This window comes from Saimiri boliviensis, chromosome 12 (genome assembly GCF_048565385.1).
Source record: "Saimiri boliviensis isolate mSaiBol1 chromosome 12, mSaiBol1.pri, whole genome shotgun sequence".
In the NCBI taxonomy this organism is placed as follows: domain Eukaryota; kingdom Metazoa; phylum Chordata; class Mammalia; order Primates; family Cebidae; genus Saimiri; species Saimiri boliviensis.
This window is the reverse complement of record NC_133460.1, coordinates 54,431,563-54,442,055: the sequence shown is the minus strand read 5'-3', so window position 1 is coordinate 54,442,055 and position 10,493 is coordinate 54,431,563.

The window sequence follows — 10,493 nt, the reverse complement described above, 5'->3', positions numbered from 1 at the left end:
GATTGCTTGAGGCCAGGTATTCAAGACCAGCCTGGCCAACATGATGAAAACTCATCTCTACTAAAAATACAAAAATTAGCCGGGTGTGATGGCAGACACATGTAATCCCAGCTACTTGGAATGCTGAGGCACGAGAATTGCTGGAACCTGAGAGATAAAAGTTGCAATGAGCAGAGATCACTGCACTCCAGCCTGGGCGACAGAGCAAGACTCTTGTCTCCGAGAGAGAGAGAGAGACAGAGAGAGAGAGAGAGACAGAGAGAGAGAGAGAGACAGAGAGAGAGAGAGGGACAGAGAGAGAGAGAGAAACTATCCAGCCCAAAATGTCAGTAGGGCCAAGGTTGAGAAGCCCTGTTCTGTACCCTCTCCCAGAGGGATTGAACCTCAGATGCCCACAGTGATGCCCTGCTCATTTAGGCACAGTCTCCTGTTTTTCTCCCACCCCCCACCCAGCTGACTTCCCTACTGCCCTACCAGTGTTTCCTGTGCCCACATCCCACATAACTACTTTCACTCAAATCCTCATCTCAGGGTCTGCTTCCTGGGGGACCCAACCTAAGATCATCTATTACTCCAGTCATGGCGACAATCTTAGAAGGGTCTCAAAAGCCTGGGTTTCTATTTCAGCTATCTAGACTCTTAACACACATGTTCAGTCTCAGTAGCACTTACATTGATGGGGCCACTTGAGGACATACACATAGGGGCATGGCAGACCAAGTCGGGCAGGAAGCCCTCTGTCCTCTGAAGGACTGGTTGATTGGATCTGTGCTCACCCTATGCAGTGATGTCAGACTGGAGTCCAGATTCAATGCTGTCCCTATTAGAGCCCCACCTAACCTCTTTATAGAAATGGACAAGCTGATTCTAAAGTTCATATGGAATTGCAAGGAACTCAAAATAGCCAAAACAATCTTGGAAAAAACCAAAGTAGGAGGACTTACACTTTAGATTTCAAAACTTGCTACAAAGCCAGAGTAATCAACACAGTTTGGTACTGGCACAAAAGTAGACACACAGGTCACTGGACTACATGAATTATCTCAAAATGGATCAAAGATCTAAATGTAAGAGCTAAACTATAAAACTTTTAGAAGAAAACATAGAGTTTTTGTCTTGTTTTGTCATGTTTTGTTTTCTCTGAAACAGAGTCTCACTCTGTCACCCTGGCTAGAGTGCAGTGGCTCAATCTAGACTCACTGCACCCTTGACCTCCTGGGCTCAAATGATCCTCCCACCCCAGCCTCCCAAGTAGCTGGGACCACAAGCATGTGACACCCTGCCTGGCTAATTATTTAATCTTATAATCTTGGATTTGGCAAAGGATTCTCAGACATGACCATAAAAGCACGAGCAGCAAAAGAAACAACATGATAAATTAAACTTAAAATTTAAAACTTTTATGCCCTGTAAGACACCAACAGTAAAGTGAAAACACAACCCACTGAGAGAAAATATTGTAAATCATGTATCTGATAAGAAACCTCATATATTTTGAAGCTATATTATTAGATATCCATGAAATTAGAATTATAATTTTCTACTGGTGAATTTAAATTGTTACATGGACCTTTTATACCAGGCATCCCCAAACTGCGGCCCCCTGAGGCCATTTATTCAGCCCTCCACCGCACTTCAGGAAGGGGCACCTTTTTCATTGGTGGTCAGTGAAAGGAGCACAGTATGTGGTGGCGCTCCAACAGTCTGAGGGACAGTGAACTGGCCCCCTGTGTAAAAAGTTTGGGGACGCCTGTTTTATACCTCTTTTTTAAAATTTATTTATTTTATTTTTTCAGAGACAGAGTCTTGCTTTGTCACCCAGGCTGGAGTGCAGTGGCTCTGTCCTGGCTCACTGCAGCCTCCAACCACTGGGCTCAAGTGGTTCTCCAACCTCAGCTTCCCAAGTAGCTGGGACCACAGGCATGTGCCACCATGCCTGGATTTATTTTATTTATTTTATTTTATTTTGTAGGGACAAGGTTTTTGCCATGTTGTCAAGGCTAGTCTTGAACTCCTGGCCTCAAGCAACCCTCCTGCCTCAGCCTCCCAAAGTGCTGGGATTATAGGCAAGAGCACCACACTAGACCAACCCTCTGTATCTCTAGTAACCCCTTTTTGACTTAAAGTCTATTTAGTCTGATACTGATATATCGATGCTGGTTTACTTTTGGTCAGCATTTTTCAGGGTTTTTTGTTTGTTTGTTTGTTTGTTTACTGTTTTACTTGTAATTTTTTATCTGGCTTCATGTTTTAGATGCGTCTCATGTAAGCAGCATTTGGCTAGTCTGTTTTTTAATACAGTCTGATGGTCTATGCCTTTTAACTGGAGAGTTCAGTCTATATTTCTAGAGATTACAAATACATTTGACTTTATTTCTATGATCTTATTTTGTGGTATTTTGGGAGTTGGTTTGGGTTTGGGTTTTGGTTTTTGTCCTGCTTTCTATGGATTTATTTTCTTTTTCTTTGTTGCATTAGTTTGAATTTATTCAGGTTTTACACTTATTCCATTTTTTCCCCCATTTACTAGTTTGGAACACAGGCATTCTATTTTTTTTTTTTTTTTTTTTTTTTTTTTTTTGAGACAGAGTTTCACTCTTGTTACCCTTACCCAGGCTGGAGTGCAATGGCGCGATCTCGGCTCACCGCAACCTCCACCTCCTGGGTTCAGGCAATTCTCCTGCCTCAGCCTCCTGAGTAGCTGGGATTACAGGCACACGCCACCATGCTCAGCTAATTTTTTGTATTTTTAGTACAGATGGGGTTTCACCATGTTGACCAGGATGGTCTTGATCTCTCGACCTCATGATCCACCCGCCTCAGCCTCCCAAAGTGCTGGGATTACAGGCTTGAGCCACCGCGCCCAGCCGGCATTCTATTTTTTATTTTTTTATTGATGACTCTTGTCATTTTATTTCATTTTTTTGAGATGGAGTGTTGCTGTTGCCCAGGCTGGAATGCAATGGCACCATCTCCGCTCACTGCAACCTCTGCCTCCCGGGTTCAAGCAATTTTCCTCCCTCAGCCTCCCAAGTAGCTGGAATTATGGGCAAGTGCTACCACACTCAGCTAATTTTGCATTTTTTTAGTAGACTGGGTTTGCCATGTTGGCCAGGCTGGTCTTGAACTCCTGACCTCAGGTGATCCACCCACCTCGACCTCCCAAAGTGCTGGGATTACAGGTGTAAGCCACCATGCCCAGCCGACTCTTCAGATTTTAAAATGATGACTGAACTTAGCACAGTCTAATGTTAACCAATATCTTACCCTCCTCCTGGACGATGCAGGGCACTTTGAACACTTTAACTTCATTCACATCAGGCCCAGCCTTTTAGCTTCATCTCTTGCTTACCCCCATGGGACAGACATTCTTTTGGACAGTAAGGGTGTTTATTTAGTTTCACCTATATTTTTATTATTTTCTCAATTCATCTTTTTTTTTTTTTTTTTTTTGAGACGGAGTTTCGCTCTTGTTACCCAGGCTGGAGTGCAATGGCGCGATCTCGGCTCACCGCAACCTCCGCCTCCTGGGTTCAGGCAATTCTCCTGTCTCAGCCTTCTGAGTGGCTGGGATTACAGGCATGCGCCACCATGCCCAGCTAATTTTTTGTATTTTTAGTAGAGACGGGGTTTCACCATGTTGACCAGGATGGTCTCGATCTCTTGACCTCGTGATCCACCCGCCTCGGCCTCCCAAAGTGCTGGGATTACAGGCTTGAGCCACCACGCCCGGCCTTTTTTTTTCCTTTTTTAAAGACAGGGTTTCACCATATTGGTCAGACTGGTCTCAAACTCCTGACCTTAGGTGATCCGCCTGCCTCAGCCTCCCAAAGTGCTGGGATTACAGGCGTGAGCCACCGCGCCCGGCAATTCATCATTTTTTTTATACTTCAGATTTCTCCCTGAGATCATTTTTCTTCTCTTCATGTTCATTCTTCAAAAATTCCTTTGGAGGAGTGGCGGGGGGGGTGGCTGTTGTATATAAATTCTCTCAGTTTTAGCAAAAATGAAAATGTCTTTTTTCCAAACTTAGTCTTCTTTTTCACATTTGTTATTGAGATATAATTCACATGCCATAAAATTACCTCTTTGAAAGCATACAATTTTGTGGTTCTGGTATGTTTATAAGGTTTTGCACACATCACCACCATCCAATTCCAGAACCTTTCGTCACTCAAAAAAGAAACTTCATGCTCATTAGCAGCCAATCCCTATTCTCCTCCAATACCCCTGGGCCCTGGCAGTCACTAATAACTCTCTGTCCCTATGGATTTGCCTATTCTGGACATTTCATAAATGAAATCATACAATTTGTGTCTTTAAATTAGCATGGTTTCAAGGTTCATCTTTGTTGTACCATGGATCAGAACTTTATTCCTTTTCATGATAAATAATACTGTATTGTATGGCTACGCCACTTTTTTTTTTGTTTGTTTTGTTTTGTTTTATTTTGTTTTGAAACGAGGTCTCATTCTGTCACCCAAACTGGAGTGCAGTGGTGCAATCATAGCTCACTGCAGCCTCGACGTCCCAGGCTCCAGCAATACTCCTGCCTCAGCCTCCTGAGTAGCTGAGACCAAACATGCACACCACCATGCCTGGCTAATTTTTTTATTTATTGTAGAGACAGTGTTCTGCCATGTTGCCCAGGCTGGTCTCAAACTCCTGAGCTCAAGCAATCCACCTGCCTCAGCCTCCCAAAGTGCTGGGATTACAGGTGTGAGCCACCTCACCCAGCTGCTATACCACATTTTATTTATTCATTCATTAGTTATGTATATTTCAGGGTTGGTTTTTTTTTTTCTTTTTTGAGATAAGGTCTTGCTGTGTCACCTAGGCCAAGTGCAGTGGTATGATCACAGCTTACTGCAGCCTTGATGTCTTTATATCAAGCAATTCTCCCACCTCAGCCTCCCAAGTGGCTGGGACCACAGGTACATGCTACCACACCTGACTAATTTAAAACAAAAAATTGTAGAGATGGAGTCTCCCTGTTGCCCAAGTTGGTCTCAAACTCCTGGGCTCAAGTGCTACTATCCTCCCTGACATGGATTGGCTGTGGCCCCACCCAAATCTCATCTTGAATTGTAGCTCCCATAATTCCCATATGTTGTGGGAAGGACCTGGTGAGAGATAATTGAATCAAAAGGGCAGTTTCCCCCATACTGTTCTCATGATAGCAGATAAGTCTCATGAGATCTGTTGGGTTGTTTTTGTTTGGTAGAAAAACCCACAGTCCTCCATTTTGTCCCTCACTTCCTGGAGTCCGCCTGCAGACCCTATTCTGCCTGGTAGCGCAGGGCTACCAATCACTGCTCAGCCTTAACCCGCCAAACCTAAAGCCAACCCCCATCCCCCACCCCTTGGCAGTTGCAGTAGTCTGCCTAGAAACAAGACAGCCAATAAAATTCAAACCTAAGCCCGCCAAGAGGTGACCAATCCCCTTCTGGCACGCAGAAAACCCTCCTCTGCTCTCCCTTCCACCAATCACTCCACAACACCACGCCTAAACAGGCCGCCGCCCCTATAAAAACCCTCTCCGGCAGCTGCTGGGTGCAGCTCAGCTCCCCTCCCGCCTGGGTTGCCCGCAGATCCCAATAAACCTGGACTCGGCTTAACAACTCCTCGCTCTCATTTGCTTCGGGAAGGGTCTCTGCGGGTCGCACAGTTTTGTTTTGTTTTGAGACAGAGTCTCACTCTGTCGCCCAGGCTGGAGTGCAGTGGCACACAATCTCAACTCACTGCAACCTCCACCTCTCAGGTACAAGCAATTCTCCTGTCTTAGCCTCCCAAGTAGCTGAAACTACAGGCACATGCCACCATGCCAGGCACAGAGGAGGTGGGACCAGGCTGTAGCCCCCTCATGCTCCCAGTTCATGTGAGGAGCCCCAGGAGCCTCCAAGTCACCTTCCGTCTGTGTCTACCTGCATCAGTGAATGGCCTGAACCACACTGGAGCCCCTGGAGTCACAGCACTGCCTCCCGACGTCTTAGGTAAAAGGTACTGTCCTCCTCGGGGAGCCCAGCAGACCTTACCCAGACATTGGGTGGTGGTCTGCTGGCTACCTTTCACTCTAGGGGACTCCACTTCATGCCCTAACTTCTCTCATTCATGCTCAGAGTCAGAGGTACCTCATGAGCCAGAGCAGACATGAAGCTTAAAGATGTGTTCAGTTTGACCAATAGTATTTACACACACACACACACACACACACACACACACACAATGTTTAAAATTGCGAAGTTTTGCTGGGCACGGTGGCTCATGCCTGTAATCCCAGCCCTTTGGGATGTCAAGGCAGATAGATCACGAGGTCAGGACATTGAGACCATCCTGGCCAACATGGTGAAACCCCATCTCTACCAAAATACAAAAAATTAGCCAGGCATGGTGACGCCTACCTGTAGTCCCAGCTCCTCAGAAGGCTGAGGCAGGGGAATCACTTGAACCTCGGAGGCGGAAGTTGCAGTGAGCCTGGCAACAAAACGAGACTGTCTCAAAAAAAAAAAAAAAAAAAAATTGTTAAGTTTCACACTGAAAGACATATTGCCAATCTCTCTTGGGGAACCAGAAGCTCTGGCCATACTGGGCCCATCTTCCCAGTTGGCAGCCAAGGCTAAAGCCGAGTGGCCATGATGTCCCCCGGTGGAGGGTGAGCTCTGGAGCGTCCTAGTCCCCACCACCCCCTATTGCCTCCCTGTGCTTACTTCACCTGCCTGCCCCCCAAAGACATCTGAGTGCCAATCCCTTAGGATTGATTCTGTGACCTTACCCTCTGCCTCCTGCCCTGCCCAGTCCCCGGGGATCACGGGGGACAGTGCCCAGCCTATGTGAAGCTAGCAGGGCTATGAGAAATAGGCCACTAGGATGGAAACTCAGGGGTCTCTTCCAGACTGTTTGTGTGGACAGCTGTTCCCAGTGACCCAGGTCAGCTAAGAACGTCAGGCTATCTGCCTCTCCAGATGAGGAATCTGTCTGCATCAGTCCCCTCAGCCTGAACTGAGCCCTCTCTCCCTGGTTGGGGCCTAAGTGTGGGTACTAACGCTCATTTTCATCATTCATGTTCCTTGGTGCTTAATGGGGCAATGGCATTTAGCCAAAAGGCACCTGAGACAGGTGGAAATGACCTCTCCTGCCCCTTCCCTCCCCTCGAGGCTGCTGCCCACATCCACATGGCCCTTTGGGGAGACTTAGCTCCCCCGACTCACTACCAGGACCACTGCCAAGGAGGAGAATCAAAACCCTACGCTGCCTTCAGCCCCCAGGCTTCTAGGAAAAAGCCCTAGAACAGATTCGGAGGCGACACTTTGCTGCCTTGGTGGTGAGCTGAGATGCTGGTGCCGCAATGCAAGAGACAAGAAATGAGCAGCAAAAAGGGGAGGGAGGTGGAAAAATTAAATTTTGCCTGATCAGCAAGGTTTCAAACAATCGCTCGCCAACTGAAGTGGGTGCCACGTCTATAAGTCATTCTGTTTTATAGACCATTAGGATCTCCAGAGAGAAGCTGCATGGAGACCACTGCTTTTTGTTGAAATTAAAATGTCAGAGAAAAAGAAATAGAACAAAACAGGGAATCTGCAATTAATTACCAGGCCATAAAAATTCAATAATCAGGAAGCAGAGCGGCCGTGGGCCCAGAGGTATCAGAGCCAGTGTAACAAGAATGGAATACATTAATCTTTTCAAATTAGTTTTTTAATCTGACGAGGATATATGGTGACATGCCTCCCCTCCCCGCCCGCTCCCCTTCAACCTCCACCGCTCAGGCCTAAAGCCAGGCTGTGGGAGGGAGGTTCAGTTTGAGCTGGGGACCTGCAGCAACCTGGACCCCCGGGCTGCAGGGAAAGGGCTGTCCGCGGCCCCAGCTGAGGAGCCAGGAAGGCCTGTTCCCCTTGGATCCCAGGGTACAAGGGAGTGGGAAGCCCGTTTCCTCTGTTGGCTGGGGGGTCTGGGCGCTGGTCTCTGAGCTTTCCTGCTCTGGAAAATGGAAACAAGATCACAGCTGCCCCCGGACCTTGGATGCCTTGTGCCTGGTGGCCAGCAGGTCCTCAATAAAGGGCACCCTGCTGTTACTATTTTTACTCCTGGCAGCAAAGAGTGCTGCCGGGCAGCACCAGAACTCTATTCAAGAGCATTTATTAGCACCTGCTGTGTGCTCAGCCCTGGAAAGGAGAGACCAGCAGCCTCCGTCCTTATGCTGGAGAATGAGGCTCACGGTCAAGTCAGAGGCCAAGCAGGAGTAGAGGGCCAAAGAGTAAAGGGCAATGAGCTTGTCCTCATGCAGGGGTGCTAGCCCAGTGGCAGGTCCCAGGAGTGCCGAAGTGGCAGGCTCAGTCCCCACACAGCCATGTGTTCCAGCCGCAGCCGGCTGATTGATCAAAGGACCAGCCCCACCCCTGTCTCTGATTGGAGGCCGTGCCCTCCTACCCAGAGCCTCGCTGTAGAGCTCTGCCTCCTCCTGCCTCACCTTTGCTAGGCCCAAGATTCCTGCAGCTCAGATCACTTCAAGTTTCTGGCCTTCGGCCTCAGCCAAGCCACTCTCTCATTAACCCCTCAACAAGCCAGCCTCTGGGCCTCGCTCAGGCTGAGCTCCTCAGTGGAGCTCAATGTCTAGTCAAGGTTGTTAAAATGGACTCTTGGCTGGGCATGGTGGCTCCCGCCTGTAATCCCAGCACTTTGGGAGGTTGAGGCAGGCTGATCACAAGGTCAGGAGTTGGAGACCAGCCTGGCCAATATAGTGAAACCCTGTCTCTACTAAAAATACAAAATATTAGCTGGGCGTTGTGGCAGGCGCCTGTAGTCTCAGCTACTTGGGCGGCTGAGGCAGGAGAACCGCTTGAACGGAGGTTGCAGTGAGCCAAGATCAGCCACTGCCCTCCAGCCCGGCACCGGGGTGGTGGGGTGGGGGAAAGGACTCTTATAGCCTCCGCCCCAGGGAACATCTGCAGAGCAGCAGGCAGATGGCCGTCTGCCCTTCTGACTTCGACTCCTTTTAAAGGTAACATGACAGCTCACTAAACGCCAGGCTCCACATAAGTCCTCCGCCTGGATTTTTTCATTTGGTCCCACGGGAGGTTGGGATTATTCATAATCCCATTTCACAGAGGCAAAAGTCGTGAAGCTTAGGTCACCCGCCAGTTGTATGTGACCTGAGTTGCTGAAACCAGCTTCACTAAGAATACCAACCAGAGGCCAGGCACAGGGGCCCAAGCCTGTAACAAATAAATAAATAAATAAAATAAATTTAATTAGCCGGGCACAGTGGTGACTGCCTATGGTCCCAACTACTTAGGAGGCTGAGACAAGAGGATTGCTTGAGCCCAGGAGCTTGAGGCTGCAGTGAACGGTAAACTTGCCACTTTACTTTAGCCTTGTCAGAGACCTTGCCAAAAAAAAAAAAAAAAGAACAACAAGGCCAGTCACGCTGGCTCAGGCCTGTAATCCCTGCACTTCGGAAGGCCGAAGCAAACAAATCACTTGAGGCCAGGAGTTCAAGACCAGCCTGGCCAACATGACAAAACCTGTCTCTACAAAAAATACAAAAATTAGCTGAGTGTGGTGGTGTGTGCCTGTAATCCCAACTACTCCAGTGGCTGAGGCAAGAGAATCACTTGAACCAGGAAGTGAAGGTCGCAGCAGTGAGACCAGATTGAACCACTGCATTCCAGCCTGGGCAACAGAGCAAGGCACAGTCAAAAAAAAAGGAACAACAAAAACAACCACGACAGCGTCTTTCACTTCCTCTGGAGTTTGGCGCATGGTAGGAGTTGAATCAGTGCTCTCTGGAAAGTGTTTCAGCAGAACAACCTTGCAAGGGGGCCTCACCGGCTTTCTCCCCAAGATACCTTCATTCTAACCTACGAATATAACAGCGACTGCCACTTATGTATTGTGCTGCTGTGTGCAAAGCTGTGGGATCTGGTGTCTTTTAGGGTAAGATTGTGGGCCCCATTTTACAGGAAGGAAACTGAGGCTCAGAGAGACTGGCAGGCCCAAGAGCAGACACTGATATCCATCTGGCCCCAAAGGCAGGACTTTAACAGCTAAGAATATGGTCTCAGTTCCACATTAACCAGGCCCACTCCAGGTCTCCTGAACCCCAACTAGACGCTGCGTGCCCTCAAACCAGCTCCCTCACTACTTCAGCCTGATGCTTTGGGGCATCTTGCCCAGGAGGCCTTCCCCCTTTAATCTGTATCATTTGTACTTGTGACTATCTTGTAACTTACACTCCATACACAATCCACATACTCCCCAAGGGGCCTCAGCATAAATGGTGGCGAGAAGAAAAAAGCATAGGCAGGAGGGCAAAGGACGCAGGCCCCTGGACTGCGGGCATGGGCGGGAAAATTCAGATCCAAGTTCTTGGCCTGCTACCCGCAGGGGCGCAGTTCCCCAAGCGGCCACCAGATCGCGCCCGGCTCTCTCGGGTGGGGCTTGCACTAAGGCTGTGTGGCCGCCAGATGGTGTCCGAGACCGCGGCTCCGAGGACA